This window comes from Dermacentor variabilis, chromosome 1, assembly GCF_050947875.1.
Source record: "Dermacentor variabilis isolate Ectoservices chromosome 1, ASM5094787v1, whole genome shotgun sequence".
NCBI classification, from domain to species: Eukaryota; Metazoa; Arthropoda; class Arachnida; order Ixodida; family Ixodidae; genus Dermacentor; species Dermacentor variabilis.
The window spans coordinates 65,653,077-65,673,926 of record NC_134568.1 but is presented as its reverse complement, the minus strand read 5'-3'; positions in this window follow the sequence as shown (position 1 = coordinate 65,673,926).

Sequence of the window (20,850 nt, the reverse complement as noted above, 5' to 3'; positions counted from 1 at the left end):
CCAATAGTACTCTTGCAAGAGACGGTCCTTAGTTTTCTTAACTCCTAGGTGTCCGGACCATGAACCCCCGTGCGACAAGCGCAACAGATCCTGACGATAGCATTGAGGCACGATCAGCTGATCGAACTCCACTCCTCTGCGGTCTAGATACTTCCGGTACAGGACTCCACCTCTTTCCACAAAACGCGCATTTTTCCTGGCGATACCTTCCTTGACATTGCAGCGTATGTTTTCTAGGCTGCCATCCTTCTTTTGCTCGGCTATCAAAGCCGACCGGCTGACTTTTAGCAACCTATTAAGTCCGTCTGACGTAGGCGCGATGAGCAAATCTGCAGATAGCTCTTCTAATTTTCCCGTGTCGGGCATTTCCTCTCCAGTATCTGGTGCCTTTAACGTTACAGACTCAATTTTATTCAGTTCGGGCGTGCTCTGAATATCAGCTTGCTGCGCCTCTGACCCTTTTTCATTGTTTGATAACGTCGGCCCCGCAACTACCGCCTTTGCAGCGAGCTCCCGAACCTTAGATCTGGTTAAGGCCTGAACGCTAGCCTCACCAAACAAAAGCCCCTTCTCGCGCAGGAGGTGATCGGACCTGTTCGAAAATAGGTACGGGTACTGGGGGGGCAGCATAGATGACACTGCGGCCTCCGTCTCAAGTGCTCCGAAAGGTCCTTCAATAAGCACTTTTGCTACGGGCAGACACACACTATGAGCTTCCACGGCTTGCTTGATCCATGCGCACTCGCCCGTGAACATATCGGGTTCTACGTAGGAGGGGTGAACTACATCCATCGTAGCTGCGGAATCGCGAAGCACTCGGCACTCTTTCCCGTTCACGAGGAGGTCTCGCATGTAAGGCTCGAGAAGCTTCGTGTTCTCGTCAGTGCTGCATAATGACAAAAACACAACTTTTGGTGTTGTTTCCGGACATTGCGCCGAAAAGTGACCCGGCTTCTGGCACGTATAACAAACGCGCGCTTGCCTCGTCTCGAACCGCTTTCTGCGTTCGGCTTCGGCTGCCGCCGTCTCCTTAGGTTCGGTCGCACTGCTTTCACTCGCATCCGCACTACGTGTGTTCCCCTTTGCTCTCATGGGTGTGAACTTCGGCCTCTCAAACTCGCGCGGTTTTGCGCCGGCAAAACCGCGCGTCGTAGGCGAAACGTAACACCAGCCGAAATTCCAACAGGTCCGTGGTCTCTTTCCTGCAAACACACACACACACACACACACACACACACACACACACACACACACACATATATATATATATATATATATATATATATATATATATATATATATATATATATATATATATATATATATATATATATATATATATATGCGTGCAATTTTCACATTCTAATTTAGTTACCATGTTAATTAAATTGGCTAACACAGATCCAGGCTTAATTGCTCTTACTTTACAACAGACATTCTGCTTCGATTGCACACTTCTCTTTTCGAGGCCGTTTTGGAAATGCTTGAAAAATGATAATTTACAAAGAAAATGTGTCTCACTGCACCCTTTCTGTTTGGACGAGGGGGACGAGGGGTGGAAAAATGGGACAAATTACATGTAGCCTCAAATACGCTGAAAGGTCAAGATTAAACACAAACAAGGGCCTCAGTATTTTGGTTTCCTTCCCACTTGTGGCTCGGCAGCTTTGGCACGATGTCTGCTTGGCACTGCACGAACCAACAAGAAGGACGTCCATATTCCTGCTCTTCCTTTTATGGCCTTCACAACTATATCCGTGCCACCAGTGCTATTGACATTGTAGGTAAAAGAGACGACTGATCCTTTCTTGCAAAATGGTATCAGCGCAATCAAATAGAAAGCAGTGTTTTTTTTTCACCTTCCTGGGCGGCCACTGAAATTCAATTACTGGAAGGCCCTGCCACTCAGTGACAAGGAGAGTTGTAACTTGGTTTACGTAGACGTCAAGGAAATTCACTCGCCGCTCAGTGTGCTAGCTGTCTCTTGAACGTCCACTTTTATTGCGATAGCAGTTATATGGACAATCCAGGCGCATTTGTGCCGTCACCGTCGCCGTGAGGTTCCCTATAAAATCCAGGGGCGATAAAATCGTCGCCGCGCGCCGTATGCTGTATGCGCGAGTGAAAGCGTGCGAGGTTGAGCCGGCGATCGCGACTGTCTCAAGCACGCAAGCAAGGAAAGTGGTGAGGAAGCGCGCCGTCTTCTGTTGCGCGCAAAGCTCCGGGGAGGGGAAAGAGAGCGGCGCGTTCTACTCCGGAGGCCCGGGCGGACGCCGCGTGCCTGCCCGGGCCGCCTATTTCCAATTGCTTGTAGGTACAGCGGGACATGGCAGTTGCGGAGACGACGGACGATTGCGCGCATGCGTGAGTAAGAGCGGGTGCGAGAGAGGGAATGGGGGGACGTTTGCTCCTTGAATATACGGCTCTGCCTAGGCACTACGGCGGAGTTTCTTAGCGCGTGTTGTATGCGCTTGCCCCTAGGCGTGCCGGCAGAAGTCACGGGGCGCGGTAGTGCTGAACTTGGCATCGCAAGTTCGCGGCTGGACGCAATTATATTTATTCAATCGTGTGTTTTTACTAATGAAAACAATGTGTCATTATTTCGCATTATTGGCGGCGCCTCCAGGGCACCAAAGTGGCAACGGGGACCCGGACTGGTCTGTGGGTTGGGGCTCGCCGAGGCTTGCGCGTTCCAGGAGTGTATAAGATCGGCTGTCCGCTATCGCGGACAGCCAATTTTTTATGCGAACACCCCCTGGCACGCTTCGGCCTCCGCGGCCCCAACCCACGGGCCGCCCTGCTTCCAGCTTTGATCCCCCCGTTACCGCTTGGATGCCCTGGAGATCCTGCGCCACCTGCTTTAATAAAACCGCAGGCACTATCCTGAGGCCTCTGTTTGCCGGTTAAATGTGCCCTCCTGGAGCAGTGCTTGTAAAAAATTCAATCTATCTTCGCGACTAAAAAAGCGACCCGCGACTTACACAACACCAGTCAGAACCTTGCCCCTTCAGACACAGCGATCACCAAATGGGGCGTCCGTGCCCACTGCCTCACCGCGCGGGCAGCCAGCGGCGGAGCGTAAACGAACTCGACCGGCATGCCTAGGGGACAAACGCATGCAACACGTGTTAAGAAACCTCCTCCGTTGTGCCTAGGCAGACTCACATATTCATGGAGCAAAGGCCCCCCAGATTTTCTCTCTCGCACCCGCGCTTACTCGCGCCGGCGCAGAAACGTCGAGCGCCGTGAAAAGCGCCCGCCCCGCTGTATGCTGAAAGCTATCTGCGATGGGGACAGCGTCCGCCACGCGCTGTGTTTTCGCGGCTTAGTTTGTGTTGGGACGCGAGACGCAGCACGAAGGTCAATTCGCTCGCTGCTGCTGCCGCGCTTCCTCACTCCAGCGTTTTGACTGCGATTTTCCGCTCTTAATTATCAAGTGAGATGTGTTCATGTTTGCTTGTGCGCACGTGACACCATGCTTGTTAATTTAGTTAGTACACCTATGTTTACAAGTTTAAACGGCTGGTAAAACTACTATCCTTACTTCGTATAGCTAGCTGTCCACTAATTTGCTATCAGAAGCGATGCTTCACTTTTCGGGCGAAACTGCGATTTTCTTTTTCTGGGTCACGAATCCCGGGCAATTCGTTTATGCCGCGTTATACATGATTACATGTTGTAATTATATTTTCAAAAGCATTCGAGAGAAACTTATAAATTGAAGTAGATGAGCGGGACCGCGAGAAAACTACTTTTGTGACTCCGGACGACCTTTACGAATTAAAGTACTCCCTTTCGGCCTCTGTTCCGCTCCAGCCACATTCCAGCGAATGATGGATACCGTTCTCGCTGACCTCAAATGCGAAAGCTACCTCGTCTATCTCGATGATGTCGTTGTCTTTTCGAAAACTTTAGGCGGGCACTTTCGACGCCTTCCGAATGTGCTCGAAGCCATTCGATCGGCTAACCTTACACTCAAGCCAGAGAAATGCCATTTCGGTTACCAGGAACTGAAGTTCCTTGGTCACGTCGTGAGCGCGGCAGGTGTTCGGCCCGATCCCGAGAAGACTGCTGCCGTTACTGCTTTTCCAGCTCCAACCGACAAGAAAAGTGCCCGACGATTTTTGGGCTTGTATGCACATTGCTACACGCGTGTGGTATTTGATTGTTTGAACGAGGCGCGTGGGCGCCATCACTCGAGAAAAAAGGAGGAGTATTGAACTGGGCTCGCGCTCTGAATCTAACCGGTCAGCGCTGCAACCGCTGTTGTAAATATAACCTGTAAATAGCTGCTCGTCTTACTGACTCGTCCTTCGCGTAACATTGTGGTGGAGGTGGAACGTTCCCCGTCCTCGCCACGGATCTTCGAAGCGGTCGCACCGTCGTCTTTTCAGCCATGGGGCCTTATAACGTAAAACTATTCCAATATGTCTTTATTCCAATCTCCTGACGTAGAATTTGCGTAACCGCCGACGCAAGCGTCGGGCGGTGACCCGCAGGGTTGTCTGAAGAGACCAATCAAACGCTCTCCTCGTTCATAGGAGCTCACTTTTGTTTGCTTGAAAAATGAATAACATTGCCTACACTGAGAAGCTTGTCTTATCTAATTGGCTCACAAGAGGCGAGGAGCATGCTCAAGTGGAGAGGCATTCAATGGGGCCGAGCCACTGCCCTGAAAGTCGATAACCGGATGAAGAGGTGGTGCCGTCGTCTGCGATTGGTCCGCTTTGCCTTACCTAGCTTGCGGTGGCTGGTCAAAAATCGCGGCAGCATGCAACGGAAGCTTAATAATGACGCTAACACGGATCCTCGGGAAAGAATAATTGGCAGAACGAGGTCGTAAACTTGTCGAAAGTGTTTGAAAACGCTACACGGCCACGCAAGAAGCTTTATTATACGCAAATAAAGCCATGCTCTCCGGCAGGTGCGAGTAGCCAGTGCCTGAGCGATCGGCGGCAGCCATATTTTATTCCTTCCGAAACGGTGCAGCCTGTGGCTATTCAGAAGAAAATTCAGTTTTGTTCGGTATATATTATTGGATCCTTAACGCGTACACGTCACTTTGACGCGGTGAGTTTTTGCGGTTCTGTGACGTCGCGTGACCGGCAGCTGAAGTGGGTGCAGCCCGAAAACTTTTGACCAATAGCCAAGTCTAATGGCGAAAAGGCGTCGAATCGGAAATAACTATTTTTCTTTCATTCGGTCAAATCATGCATAATCAATTTGTACACGTCACATCAGATGGGGAGCTATCGCGGTTTTCATGACGTCGCGTGACAGACAGGTGAAGTGGGGGGGGGGGGGAGGGTCCAAAAATGTTTTTGACCAATCGCGGAGGGCTGATTGCAGAATTGGAATAGAAAAGTTTGGAATAGCTTCACGTTATACGCCCATGGCTTCCGATGGAACCACCCCGTCGCCACCTACACCTGCGGCGCCAACCACACCGTACGTTACGGTTCCTTGTCTCCGTGATCCTGGGACATTCTCCGCCCAAAATGACGTTGACGTCGACGACTGGCCCAGCATATATGAGCGTGTTAGCCAAAGCCACCACTGGGACCCAACCATCATGTTTGCCAATGTGATCTTTTATCTGGACGGGACACCGCGTGTCTGGTTTCGCACCCATGAGATCGAGTTCTCCAGCTGGGACATTTTCAAAGAGTGGCTTCGCGACCTATTTGGCAACCCGTCAGGTCGCCAACAGGCTGCGCGAAAAGAGCTAGCCCCCCGTGTCCAGTCGTCGACCGAATCGTATGTCTCCTACATGCAGGAAATGCTCGCGCTTTGCCGGAAAGTCGACGAGCACATGACCGAGGTTGACAAGGTGGGCCATATTCTAAAAGGCATCGCGGACGACGCCTTCAGTTTGCTCGTCTATAACGACGTTTCTTCCGTCGACGCCATGGTCAAAGAATGCCGCCGCTTCGAATTAGCCAAAAGCCGCCGCGTCGTCCCACAGTTTTCCCGGCTCCCAAATACCCCTGCCACGTCCTCTTGCTCCGCTCTTACCGCCACACGACCATTTCAAGAGAACGTCACACGTATAGTTCGCTGATTACGTAAATACCTTGGAAAATATCTGCAGAGGTTCTACAGCTACCTAAATTCTACACAAGAAAAGCAGGGAGATACCTATAAAGAAAGGGGTCAGACAGGGAGACACAATCTCTCCAATGCTATTCAGTGTGTCCTTAGAAGAAGTATTCAAACTATTAAACTGGGAAGGCTTAGGAATAAAGACCGACGGCAAATATCTCAGCAACCTTCGGTTTGCCGATGACATTGTTCTATTCAGCAACGATGCAGACGAGTTACAACAAATGATTGAGGACCTTAGCAGAGAGAGTGTAAGAGTGGGGTTGAAGAATAATATGCGGAAGACAAAGATAATGATAAATAGCCGGGCAAAGGAACAAGAGTTCAGGATCGCCAGTCGGCCTCTAGAGTCTGTGAAGGAACACGTTTACCTAGGTCAATTGATCACAGGGAACCCTGATCATGAGAAGGAAATTCACTGAAGAATAAAAATGGTTTGGATCGCATACGGCAGACATTGCCAGCTCCTGACTGGAAGCTTACAACTGTCATTGAAAAGGAAGGTGTACAATCAGTGCATTTTACCAGTGCTGACATATGGGGCAGAAACTTGGAGAGTGACAAAGAAGCTTGAGAACAAGTTAAGGACCGCGCAAATAGCGATGGAACGAAGATTGCCAGGCATAACCTTAAGAGATAGAAAGAGAGCGGTTTGTATCAGAGAGTAAACGGGTATAGACGATATTCTAACTGACATCAAGAGGAAAAAATGGAGATGGGCAGGTCATGTAATGCGCCGCTTAGACAACCGTTGGACCATTATGGTTACAGAATGGGTACCAAGAGAAGAAAAACGCAATAGGCTGTTTCACATGGCGCGATCGGGGAAAAAAATCGTTCTGCCGCGCACGTCTTAGAGCGATTTTCGCTGACAGCTTTCACATGCGTTTGCGGCAGCGCGATTTCCGTCGCAGCGATGCGCAAGGTTGCCTCCTGCTCACGAAGTATCCATGCCTGCATCATTAATAAAAACAACATGGAAACTAGTCAAATATTCGAATTTTTCTATATTTATTCGATAATAGAATAAGTACACCATTTTTTAACGCTTAAAAGCGTTGGTACTTTACGGCAGCTTGCAGATACGGTGAGTGAAGCGCTGCACAAACCGCATGTATGAGCGGGCGGCTTGTGCGACTTCGGTGGGGTGGTTCCGTTTAGTACACTCTGTTTTGGTTGTTACTATGGAAGCCACAACTTTTTTTCCTGGATGAGTATTTTCTTTTGCAGAAGAACAAGCTGATATTGAGTGTGCATGTATAAGCCGCTGGAGCCATTTGTAGCGATGAAGAGGTTGACGACGGTGGCGATCAAGTGGGTACGTGCCTTATGTTGAAGCGGCGTCCTTCTGCCGACCTGGATAGCGTGCAGCTTCTCCTTTTAAACGAATTGTGTAAGCGGAAGAATATAAAAATGTTGATGAAGCTCCTAAGCTGCAAACGCTGGTGGGTATGCCCTAAACATAGCTAAAAGTGGTGCGCGACATTGCTCCACAGAGCTACCAACGCGTGGTAAAACAAGAAAGCGCCTATTTTGACGGCGCTTTGTTTCATCATACACGGATTGGGATGCGTTTAGACAGGTAAGGAAGGAACGTACCGACAAGCCCGCTACACTAGAACAACGGACGCAAGAACTCAAGCAGGACGCCCGCAACGCAACCAAAGAAATAGAAACAGATGTCCGGACAATCGGGATGGAGGCCAAGCTAGCTCACATGCTGGAGGCGAAAAGATCCATATTGCAGAAATGGCGTACCCAGAGACTCAACAGAAGACTTAGGAAAAAGATCGCACTACTGAACAAGGACATTGAGCACCACTGTGTTGGGACGAAGTATGCGCAAGGGCCGATGGCAGCATGACATCGGGAATAACCTGGAACCTGCTCAAACACCTTCTTAACAAAGGTCAAACCAGGAGCTCCCAGACCAAGGCGGCTGACAAGATAGCGAAACGCGAACTAAAAAACTCCAACGAGCAGGAATTTATGGCAAGACTTGCCGAGAGATATATGCCACTCTCGAGCAGCCATGAAAACGAGGCTGAGGCACCCGGTTCCCCGCACACAGGCGCGGACAACCCCGACCTCAACGAACCCTTCACCCTGGAAGAAATCAGGACCGTCCTTCAAAACCTGAATGGCACATCGGCCCCAGGTCCGGACGGTGTTGGTAACAAGGCCCTTTGTAACTTGGACGAAGACTCCATCCGGTTCCTAGCGGAACGAATCAATCAGGCCTGGGCTTCCGGTAGGGTCCCGCCGAAATGTAAGAACGCCACCACGGTTCTCATCGCAAAGCCCAACAAGCCCTCGGGCGTCGAGAACCTCAGACCCATATCACTCACGTCGGGCGTGGGTAAGTTTGCGGAACACGCCGTTCTGAACAGAGTCTCCAGATTCCTTGAAAACAAGGGACATTTACCACACACCCTCATCGGATTTAGACCCGGTCTATCAACTCAAGACACCATGATTTTAATCAAGCACCAAATCATTGATTACCCCATTAGAAACTCCAAGGCCATTCTCGGGTTGGATCTAGAGAAAGCGTTCGATAACCTCTCTCACCAATGCATTGTGGACACCATTTCCCACCTCAACCTCGGAGCTAGATTCCACGCGTACGTCAAGTCATTCTTGAACAGGACGGCTACGCTCCGATTTGCCGACCTCTCCACGGAGACACTTTCGCTGGGGAGCAGGGGCACCCCCCAAGGCTCGGTCATCTCCCCTATGCTTTTCAACCTTACCATGGCGGGACTTGCTGAGAAACTCGGACAGATCCACGGGCTCGAGCACACCATATACGCAGATGACATCACCATGTGGGTCTCCAAAGGAACCCGGGCAAGGTGCAGTACATCTTGCAAGAAGCAGTGAATACCGTAGAAGAATTTCTAATTCCCACAGGACTCAGATGCTCGCCATCCAAGTCGGAGCTGCTCGTACGCAGACCCACGTGGAAGGGCTGCAGGCCATACTCGTCAGACTTCGAGTAAAATGAAGAAATTACCGTACGAACCAATTCGGGACACGCCATACCGTGCGTCGACAAAATCAGAGTCCTGGGTATGATCGTAGAGACTAAAGACGTCAATGCCTCTACGGTTCAGAAGCTCATCACCAAGACCAACAACGCTATCGGGCTCATCAGAAGAATTGCAGGTAGACACAGGGGCCTCAAGGAACATAATCTCACCAAACTTATACACGCGTTCGTCACCTGTCACTTCGCATACGTTGCGGCAATGCTCAATTGGTCACGATCCGAAAGAGACAGACGTAATGTCCAAATTAGAAAGGTCACCAAGCAAGCCCTCGGCATTCCGAAGAGCACCAGCAACGAGAAGCTGGGGCGCCTGGCCATGCACAACACCCTGGAAGAAATTGCCGAAGCCCAGCAGCGCGCCCAGCTTGCTAGGCTTTCGACGATGCCTCCGGGGCGCACGATCCTAGGGAAGCTAGGCTTTGCTCAAGGAAACACAGAAAAAGACTTTGCGGACCTCCCACGGGACATCCGTGCCAAGATCACGGTCCGACCTATACCCAGAAACGTACACCCCGAAAACAACAAGGGCAGACGACAAGCGAGAGGACATTTCCTCCTTAACCAAGCCTTGGCGAACCGCGAACGCTCAGCTTTTGTGGACGCGGCTGCATACGCGGGAAACAAAGCTTTCGCAGTGGCGGTTGTGGACGGGCGCGGATCCACAAGGCATGCAGCCACGGTAATTGCAAGGAAGCCTGAAAAGGCCGAACAGGTTGCGATCGCTGTTGCGCTCACCAACGACAATCTTTCCCATATCTACAGCGACTCCATAGCTGTTATCAGAGCTTTCCAAAAGGGCACGGTCTGCGCACAGGCTCTCAGAATTTTTACAAAGAAAGAGATTAAAAACACGTCATACACTGGTTCCCGGCACACTTAGGACCAAAGATCGGCGACGTCCCCAACCTTAACGAGGCGGCGCAAGAGGCTGCGCGCGCGCTTACAGACCGCGCGGCTTCACCCGACCACTCGGAGAACAAGGACGCCCCCACTACATACAATGAAATCACGAAACACTACTACCTACAACGTGAGAGTATAGCACGCCACACCGCACGCTCACACGAGCTCAGGCGGTTACACTCAGAATGCTACAAACAGACACATACCCCACGCAAAACAGACTACACCATTACATGCCTGAGCTCTACGACAAGTCTTACTGCACAAATTGCAATACATCCCTTAACGTCTATCATTTACTCTGGCCGTGCTCGCAAGCTCACATCAACTGCGAACAGGACAAGCGCAAGCTTGAGGAAGAAATCCGGAGCGAAGAACTAGCTCCCCAACTCTGGGCCGTCCAGCAGGTCCACGACGCCGCCAGGAAACTCAACCTCCCGGTTCCGTCGTGGGAGACGCCCACTCCATGAGAGCCCAAAGCTCTCGTGGCCTGCAGGACCTCGAATAAAGTTGATTTCATTCCTTCCTTCCTTCCTTCCCACATCGCGCCGATCGCTGCGACTGAGCGACGGCGCGACCAACTTGTTGGAATCCAGTCGGAAAGAGCCCATGACGTCGCGGCGGTCGCTGAGCTACGGAATTCGCTGTGTCGCTGACTGAAAATCGCGTCATGTGAAAAATCCCAATCGCGGACGACAAAAGACTAGGTGGAGCGATGAAATTAGGAAATTCGCGGGCGCTAGTTGGAATCGGTTAGCGCAGGACAGGGGTAATTGGAGATCGCAGGGAGAGGCCTTCGTCCTGCAGTGGACAAAGAACAGGATTATTATTATTATTATTATTATTATTATTATTATTATTATTATTATTATTATTATTATTATTATTATTATTATTATTATTATTATTTATTATCGTTCGCCATGAGATTGAAGCGGCGAGTCCGGCCCCCCTTCATCCACGACCCCCTGACGGTACCTTTGACCAAGCGGTCCCCACTATTTCCGTTATTCAAGCAGTTGTGCGGCAAGAAATTGCAAACCTTGGCATCCCTACCACCTGCTCTGTCTCCCGACCTGATTTGGCTCCCATTCCCATCTCCACAACCTGTAATGACCAGTATTTCGCTCCCAGATCACGCAATCCTGCTGAATGGCGAAATCCTGACGACAAACCGATCTGTCTTCGCTCCCACCGCGTTGGTCATGTATCCCGCCACTGCCGCACCACCTAGATACCGCCGTACTGGAGCTCATTACCTGCACCTTGCTCATACGCCGACGCTCGCCGTTATTCACCTCGACGTCTGTACCCTACTTCTGATGCCCCTGACAGCCGCTCCTCCGTGCTATCGCCGTCGCCTCAACGCCGTCGCTCCCTGTCACCCCAACCTCGCAACTTTTCCGACGGACGGCCGGAACGACGGACGGAAAACTAGGCCATGGAGCTCTTGGAGGTAGTGCTGCATTACGTTCGTCCTGTCCAAATCCTCCGTTGACGCTCCTCACCAACACAAACCTAATTGAAGTAGACGTAGATGGTGTTCCGTTGACAGCATTAATTGATACTGGAGCCCAAGTCTCCATAATGAGCGCTAACCCATGTCCTCGCCTCAAAAAAGTTCTTACGCCTGCCATCACTCGAGCCGTATACGCGTCGCTAATGGCGCCACTGTTGCCGTCAGGGGTATGTGCACTGCTCGCATACGAATTGCTGGCCGCCAAGTTCCAGTCCTATCTTCGGGCTCGACTTTCTGACGACGCATTCTGCCCTCATCGACTGTTCCGCCCGGTACGCTGTGCCTCGAGCTTCCTCTTCTTTCAGACGTTCGCCCCGATCAACCGAGCACCCTCTGCACTAAAGCGTTTGTTCGCTTACCTCCAAAAGCACTAACCTTCGTCGAATTGGCCTCACCGGCAACCGTGCCTGATGGCGACTATGTCGTCGCACCTATTCGTGATGTCCTCCTGGCGCGCGATATCTCTGTGCCACACTCCGTCGTAACCCTTGCCGCTAATCGGATGTATATCCCCGTTATCAATTTTGGCTTGACGAAGCAAGTGTTACCTGAAGGCATAGCTGTGGCAACGCTCCGGTCAGTGACAGACGACCACGTCACTGCTTTTGCAGCCGACGCATCTCCAGATCCTCCTGATTACCTGCAGGATGCCTTGAACCTCGACGGCTCATTCCGTCCCATGGTCGCTCCGGACCTCGCACCTGACGAAGCAGCCGCCCTATATCGCCGTTTGCTTTCCTACCGCGACATATTTGACACCGACAATCGACCACTTGGTCAGATGTCCCTTGTTAAGCATCGGATAAACACTGCTGATGCTGTTCCCATTCACCGCCGACCGTATCGCGTGTCCACGGCACAGCGGCAAGTCATTCAGCAGGAAGTAAACAAGATGCTCGCCAGAGGCATTGTTGAGCTCTCGTCGAGTCCTTGGGCGTCGCCGGTAGTGCTCATCAAAAAGAAAGATGGCACGGGGCGTTTCTGAGTTGATTACCGCCACCTAAACCGAATTACTAAATAGGACGTTTAACCTTTACCACGAACCGACGACGCTCTTGATTGTCTTCACGGTACCAAATACTTTTCGTCCACCGACCTTCGATCTGGTTATTGGCGCACTTCCGTCGATGAGCAAGACCAAGAAAAGACCGCTTTCGTCACTCCAGATGGCCTCTACCAAATCAAGGTTATGCCGTTCGGTTTATGCAATGCCCCAGCCACGTTCGAACGGATGATCGACTCTCTGCTTCAAGGTTTCAAATGGTCAGCTTGCCTTTGTTACCTCAACAACGTCCTTGTGTTTTCTCCTACATTTGAGACGCACCTTGAGCGCGTCGCAGCTATCCTTGACGTCTTCCGCAAGGCTGGGCTCGAATTAAACTCATCGAAGTGCCACTTTGGGCGCCGACAGATTCCAGTGCTAGGCCATCTCGTCGATGCTTCCGGAGTACAACCCGACCCGGAGCAGGTTCGAGCAGTAACGGCTTTTCCTGTACCTCAGTCTGTCAAAGACGTCCGGAGTTTTGTGGGGCTCTGTTCTTATTTCCGATTGTTCGTGAAATATTTCGCAGCAATCGCTCGACCATTCACTGAACTTCTGAAGAAAGACATGCCTTTTACGTGGGGTTCCCCTCGGGCTGCCACATTTTCACGCCTTATCACGATTCTCACTAATCCACCGGTCTTGGCACACTTTGACCCGTCCGCACTTATAGAGGTCGTAACCGATGCCAGTGGTTATGGGATCGGCACCGTCTTATCGCAACGCCAGCACGGACACGACCGCGTTATAGCCTACGATAGTCGCCTCCTGACAACTGCAGAGCGCAACTATTCGATTACCGAGCGCGAATGTCTTGCTCTCGTCTGGGCTGTTTCAATGTTCCGCCCATATTTATATGGCAAGCCCTTCTCAGTAATCACAGACCATCACGCGCTCTGTTGGCTTTCGTCGCTCAGGGATCCTACTGGCCGGCTCGGTCGTTGGGCCCTCCGACTACAAGAATATCCCTACACAGGGGTAACAAGTCGTAACGCCAACAACCAGGACGCAGATTGCCTCTCTCGCTATCCAGTCGAAGACGCGACCTCTGCGTCTGATACTGACACCGACGCCTGTGTTCTGTCTGTTTTTCCACTGCTCCATGTCGCCGACGAGCAGCGCCGTGACACGTCGTTGCGTGTCATCATTGACCGCCTGGAATCGTCACTTGCCGACAGTTCCCTTCGCTTATTCACACTTCAAGATGACATACTTTACCGCCACAACGTTAACCCCGACGGCCCTGCATTACTCCTTGTGATCCCTAAACACCTTCGCTCGGCTGTTCTCGACGAACTTCACGACCTCCCCACTGCCGGTCACCTGGGTGTGCCACGTACCTACGACCAGATCCGCCGACGCTTCTTTTGGTCAGGGCTTACTCGCTCCGTTCGAAGATACATAGCTGCGTGTGAGAAATACGCAAGACACCATCGACGCTCCCTGCTGTACCCTTCAACCACTCGACATTCCAGCGGAACCATTCTTTCGGGTTGGTTTGGACTTACTTGGCCCTTTTCCTCTTTGTACCTCTGGGAACAGGTGGATCACTGTGGCCACGGATTACGCCCCGTGCTACGCCGTCACCCGAGCGCCTTCTACAAGCTGCGCCACAGACGTCGCTTATTTTCTTCTACGCGACGTGATTTTATTACATGGAGCTCCGCGACAACTTCTCACAGACCGTGGCCGGACATTCCTATCAAAAGGTATCGCGGACATCCTGCAGTCCTGTGCCACGAGGCACAAGCTATCCACGTCATACCATCCACAAACAAATGGCCTCACGGAGCATCTCAATCGCACTCTCACAGACACGCTCGAGAAATATGTCTCTTCAGACCACACTGACTGGGACCTCGCTCTACCGTTTGTCACATTTGCGTATAATTACTCGCGCCACGACACAGCAGGTTATTCCCCATTTTTCCTTCTGTTCGGACGAGCACCAGAACTGCCCTTCGACACAACCCTCCCTGTTCACGCGGCACAGACCAGTGAATATACACTTGACGCCATCGCCCGCTGTGTCTACGCAGGGGAACTTGCCCGTGACCGCCTTCTGAAATCCCAAGAGAGCCAAAGGCGTTTGCACGACCGGCGACACCGAAACGTGCACTTCCCACATGGTTCTTTGGTGCTTCTATGGTCTCCGTCGCGTCAGGTCGGCCTGTCAGAAAAACTGCTGTCTCTTTACACAGGCCCATACCGATTGCTTTGTCCCGTGACTCCCGTCACCTACGACATCGCCCCTGACGCCCCATCTGCTTCCCAGTCCAGTGATATCGTGCACGTTACACGACTGAAGCAGTATCATCCTCCAAGTGATGGCATTTAGACGCTCCGGGACGTCGCTTCTGCTGCAGGGGGATTATGCTACACGCGTGTGGTATTTGATTGTTTGAACGAGGCTCCCGGGCGCCATCACTCGAGACAAGAGGAGGAAGAACGAACTGGGCTCGCGCTCTGAATCTAACTGGTCAGCGCTGCAACCGCTGTTGTAAATATAACCTGTAAATAGTTGCTCGTCTTACTGACTCGTCCTTCGCGTAACATTATATTTTGTGAATGAGTCTGAGTAAATTATCTTTATTTTGCCGACCTAAACACAAAGAAAAACATACAAATTCGAGGCGGCGACGGCCATATGATACTGGATACATCACACGAGCGCATAAAAAAAAAAGATCAAGCGCGGGAATACGCGGCTCTGTGTCGTACGTAACTGGGATTTTCCCCTCCCTTTCACGAACGCGCGCCTCTTTTTATTCACGTCTTCCGCGGAGCACTGCAGAGGTAGCGAAAGTATTAAGCGAAAGTCGGTGTCGCTGCTTCCGACTACCGGCGCCCTCCTTCCACCCCACCCTCCTTCACGTATTCCCTCTGGTTAGCATTAAGCAGGCTTGTAAGGGAAATGGTGGAAGGATCGCTGCATGGATCGCTGCAAAGCGCGAAGCATCCGGGTACTTGCGAGCATATATAGTGCATGCCATGTAAGCATTCCATTTCTCTCTTGCGGCCAAGGTCAAACAAGGTGTGCTGTGGGCTGCGTTGTTGCGAGAAGCGAGGAAGTTCGACGCTGTCCGAGTTTCTCCAGTTTAGTAGGTTCCGTCAGCGCAGTTACCATTCCCATTCAGCATTCGTTAGAACCCACCTCCGTTTTGCTTGGGCGCTCAAGCCTTCGTGAGGAAGCAGTGGGGGCTGCTGTTCAACGTGACATGAAAGTATGGCTTTGCTTATTCGTTGGTCGAGCTGCTAAACTACGTTTGTGGCATTGCCTTTGATGAGTGGTACTGCTCTTGCGTCTGTGGAGAAGCCGTTCATTCCAAATGCTTAGTGCCCAGCGGAACCTTCGAGAAGAACGAGGTGAGGCGGACTTTCAGCATTGCACTCGTGAATCTTAGTTCGACTGAACGTCACCGATGTAGCTTTCGCGCGCACACTTGGTGCCTTGACCAACGAAAAACGCAAATAGACGCCCGCACGCCAAGTTTCATCCTGGACGCCAACAATAGTTTCTCCCCTGGCGGAACGATTTCACCTCCCACGGGTGTACTTTTCCGCCGCTTCCCTTCAAGGTAGCGCCCCCGCATAGCTTGCGCTGCGCGCGAAACGTATCTTGTTTGCGACGGCGCCTCTTCGGATGACTGGAAACTATTATTGTGTTGTTAACTGTCACAACAGCAATGTAAGCAAGAAAGGATTGATGTCACCAGGGAAATGCTGGCGATTCACAAGAAAATGGTACGAAAAAAGCAGACGGCAGACATGGATTACTGCGGGTGCACCGAACAAAGTAAACAACTGGCAAACGAAGCGACCTCGTTCATTGATCACTCGCAAGTGCATGACGGCTTTTACATGTAATCCACACGAACTTCACTATTACTGGGCATATAATCCTTTTTCTCAAATAAAAACTTTCAGTTGTTAGACCAGCGCTTGTCCTGTCTTCTTTCTTGTGTTTGGTTTTTGTGTGCGCTGCCCGAGAATGGAAACCACTTCTGTTACTTGCGCTAGCAGGGGCCGGAGTTCACGCGTGCCCAGAAAGTGAATATGTGCACGATGCATTGAACATGACCGGAGTTCATTCCTGCATCGCCACTGCACCGATCGATCGAGTTACTGAACGATACACACCAGCGCCTTCGTCGCGCCGGGATTGCTGAAGCAGAAATGATTCCTAATACTTTGAACTTCCGTCTCTTGACCACTGTTGAATAATGGCCACGTTATTTACGCTGCTGCCTCTATTCTATATTTTAGGGGACGTACTAGTTAAAGCTGTGTGCGCATGTCGTATTTGTGCTATGCGGCGATATATTTTGTATATTTCCGCACAGTGTCGATGGAAGTCCGTTGTCGCCATCAGAGACAACACGAATTTGTAGCAAACATTTTGTGGGAAACTGCAAAAATGACTGTAGCTAACACGCATCGCATGTGCCGACGATTTTTCTGGCGGCACATACGATGTTGTTTCCAATTACCTGCTGAGCGTCACACATGGCTAAGCAGACGCTGCCCTTTCGCCGCATTGCAGCCATGGAAATAATCGCCAAGCGCACCGATCTTCTTAAAGGCAAATAGAAGCGTGTACATCGTCCTTCGAATAAAACGTCCACACACATACACGCACACACGCAGGCACACACCGCGCGGTATGAAACGTGCCCAAACACGCGCAGTGCAAGAGGCAATCAAGGCGGTATGAACGACAGGTGGGAGAGATGTACACCCGGCTAGTTGAATTTTGCCCCGCATGCGGCGCTCTCCCGCCGGCGAGTAAGAGGCGATCGGAGGATTGGTGGAAGAAAAGTAGGGAAACGACAAAAAAACGGAGACGTACAAAAGCACAGTTCACAATAGGGGATCAGAAAATTTGGTTGTGGGAGTTCATATGGTTTTTTTTCCTTTTTTTATTGTTTAATCTAGGTAGGACATTAAGCAGTACATTAGCAAGAGCTTGGTGGCGCAACCCACCACCCTGTTCAAAGGGGACGCTCATAACATCCATCCATCCGACACGCCGGCACAGGCAAGCAAAGAAGGCGCAGTTGCCGCAGGATGAAGTAGCCAGTAAATGGGAAATATATCGGGATAAAAAGTCTATAGTTCAAATGCTGGTGCAAGCAAAGATAGAAGGTGAAAGTGAACGTTGGTTGTCAGAAATGCGTGAGAAAAAGAAGGCCGCACCTTGAATATTTTGGAACCACATAAAATTATTAGGCAGGAAGTCAACAACAATACAAGAACATATCCTAGACGAAGACGGAAACAAAATGGAAGGGGAAGCGGCGATAAATTACATCCGAAAAATAACAGCCGAATCTTTCCAAGGCAAGGATGAGGTTGTATTTGAAGAAAAAAAGAGCCTGAAAGAGAGCCAGGTGGAAAAGCAGCTGGTGCTGACAAATTTCAACTGGACGAAAGCTGAAGAGAATATTCCTAAGCGCACAGCCACAGGGCTAGACGAGGTTCCCGTTAGGCTAATTAATGAATTAGGACCAAAAAGTAAGGAAGCTCTGGTGAAAGCCGTGGAAAAAACTCTAAAAGATAGACGAATATCAGACAGTTGGTGACAAAGTAGAATGAATTTACTTTATATAGGTAAGGGGGCGACAGATAGAATTCACTCGAATAGACCGTTGGCCATTACATCGGTAATATACAGGCTAGCAACGCAGGCAATCAAATTAAAGCTGCAAGCATGGGCAGAGAATAATGGCATTTTGGAAGAACTTCAGAATGGCTTCATAATAGGTAATAGGCGTTTTGATGATAACTTATTTGTTCTTACTCAGTATATTGAAATATCAAAAGTAGAAAGGAGACCGTTATATGTGGCCTTTCTAGACATTACATGAGCCTATGACAACGTAGACCGCAACATTTTGTGGGATATTTTGGAAGTGGAAGGCTTAGGTGACGATTTTCTACAGCTTTTGAGAGAGATTTACCTAGAAAATACCGTTTGCGTTGAATGGGAAGGGATGAGGAGCGAGGAGAAAGTTGATATCAACAAGACACTGAGGCAGGGGTGCCCTTTATCCCCGCTGCTGTTTATTATGTACATGGTGAGGATGGAGAGGGCGCTAGAAGGAAGTAATATCGGGTTCAATCTCTCATACAAACAGGCGGGTACAGTAGTAGAGCAGCAACTTCAAGGTTTATCTTATGCGGACGACATTGTGTTGCTAGCTAACAAGCAAAATGTTTTGCAACGTCTGGATAATATCTGTGGACAGGAAGGCAACAATTTAGGTTTGAAATTTAGTGTTAGAACATCAGGTGTTATGGTATTCAATGAAAACGGTGAACAGACAATCGCAATACAGGGCCAGGAAATACCTCGGGTAACAGAATATAAATACCTTGGTATATGGATAAACGAAGGCAATAGATATATGGAAACACAGGAAGAAAGAATAATAGTGAAGGGGAATAGAAATGCGGCCATAAAGCACAGAGCGCATTGGGGATACAGTAGGTACGAGGTGCACGGAGGCATGTGGAAAGGTGTAATGGCTCTAGGACTTACTTTTGGAAATGCGGTTGTTTGCTTTAAATCAGTGGTATAATCAGGACTCGATGGGAACCAAAGGTCAGTGGGACGCCTCGCATTGGGCGCTCACGGGAAGACAACAAATGAAGCTGTGCAGGGTGGTATGGGCTGGACTAGTTTTGAAGTGAGGGAAGCTCGCAGTAAAATTGAGTATGAAGAACGCCTGAGGAATATGGAAGAAAGTAAATGGGCTGGGAGAGCGTTCAGATAACTGTACAGGAAAAACATTGATTCACAGTGGAGCAAAAGAACTGGGAAGCTTACCAGCAGTATGTGGCCTGTAGGGTGGGCAACACAGCAACAAAGACGGTCAAGCGGAAAGTCAGAGAGGCTGAAATAATCTCATGGGTGGCGGCAATGGAAAGGAAACTTGCCATGAGTAACTACTTGAGAGGAAAAAACGAAATCAGGAAAGAAAGAATTTATGATAACTCAAAGGGAAACTCATTACTTTTAGAAGCGAGATCGGGATGCCTTAGAACACGCACCTATAAAGAGAAATATAAGAAGGAAGAAGAAGCAGGTGCTTGCTGCGGTAAAGCTAGGGAAACGATGGAGCATGTTTTATTAGAATGTGAAGACGTCTGCCCAGTGGTCGTTTTAGGCACCACTGGCATCCTTGAAGCCCTTGGGTTCAGCGAGAGCAGTGGAAAAGCAATCATGTCCGCAATAGGCATTAGTAAGAGGCGATTGGAGGATTGGTGGAAGAAACGTAGGGAATCAACAAAAAACAGAGACGTACAAAAGCAAAGTTCGCAATAGGGGATCAGGAAATTTGGTTGTGGGAGGTCATCGTGTTTTTTTTTAAACCTAGGTAGGACATTTGGTAGTATAATAGCAAGAGTTTCGTGACGCAACCCACCGCCCCATTCCAAAGGGGACGCTCATAACATCCATGGATGGATGGTATGGATGTCATGAGCGTCGCCTTTGGAACGGGGTGGTGGGTTGCGCCACCAAGCACTTGCTATTATACTGCCTAATGCCCTACCTAGGTCGCCTCGGCACGGGGCAGCGAGCGTCTAGCATAAGCTATTACTCTTTCATTGCCATCTTGACGTTGGACGAGTACTGCGCCAAGACCGATGTTACTGGCGTCAGTATGTACGTCGGCGTAAGCGTCGTCGTCAAAATGCGCCAGGACGGGTGCTGACTGCATACGTTGTCGTAGTTCAGCGAAAGCCGCCTGTTGCTCATTTGTCCAGGCAAATGGCGGGTCATCCCTTGTAAGGGGAGTCAGGGGTTCCGCTAACTGCGAGAAAGTTTCAAATAGAGAGTTTTAGGTTAGGGACGCAAGCGGCTTGCGTACGCAAGAACTAGGGGCGACGGTACTGCGCATGCGCAGACCGCTACGTCTACTTGCTTCCTTGGGTTGTTTGGCCGGCCGAAAACATCGCTGCCCCAAGTGGTCACGTTACCCACGTCACTCGCTGTGTAGAACTTGCCAGTGGCTAGCAGGTAGATAATCTAATAGATGTTTCGCCAAGTGTCGACAGACGTCGTTTTTATATTTATTAGAGAGGTTTAGCGTGGTCCGATATTCGGATAAACGCAGTTGGGGAGTTGGGGCGGAGCCATGAACGGGAGCGTCCTGCATGCTGCATCCACCTGGCGGCGCAAAGCTCAAACGGACAAAAGCAGCTAATATTGATGTAACCAAGTATATT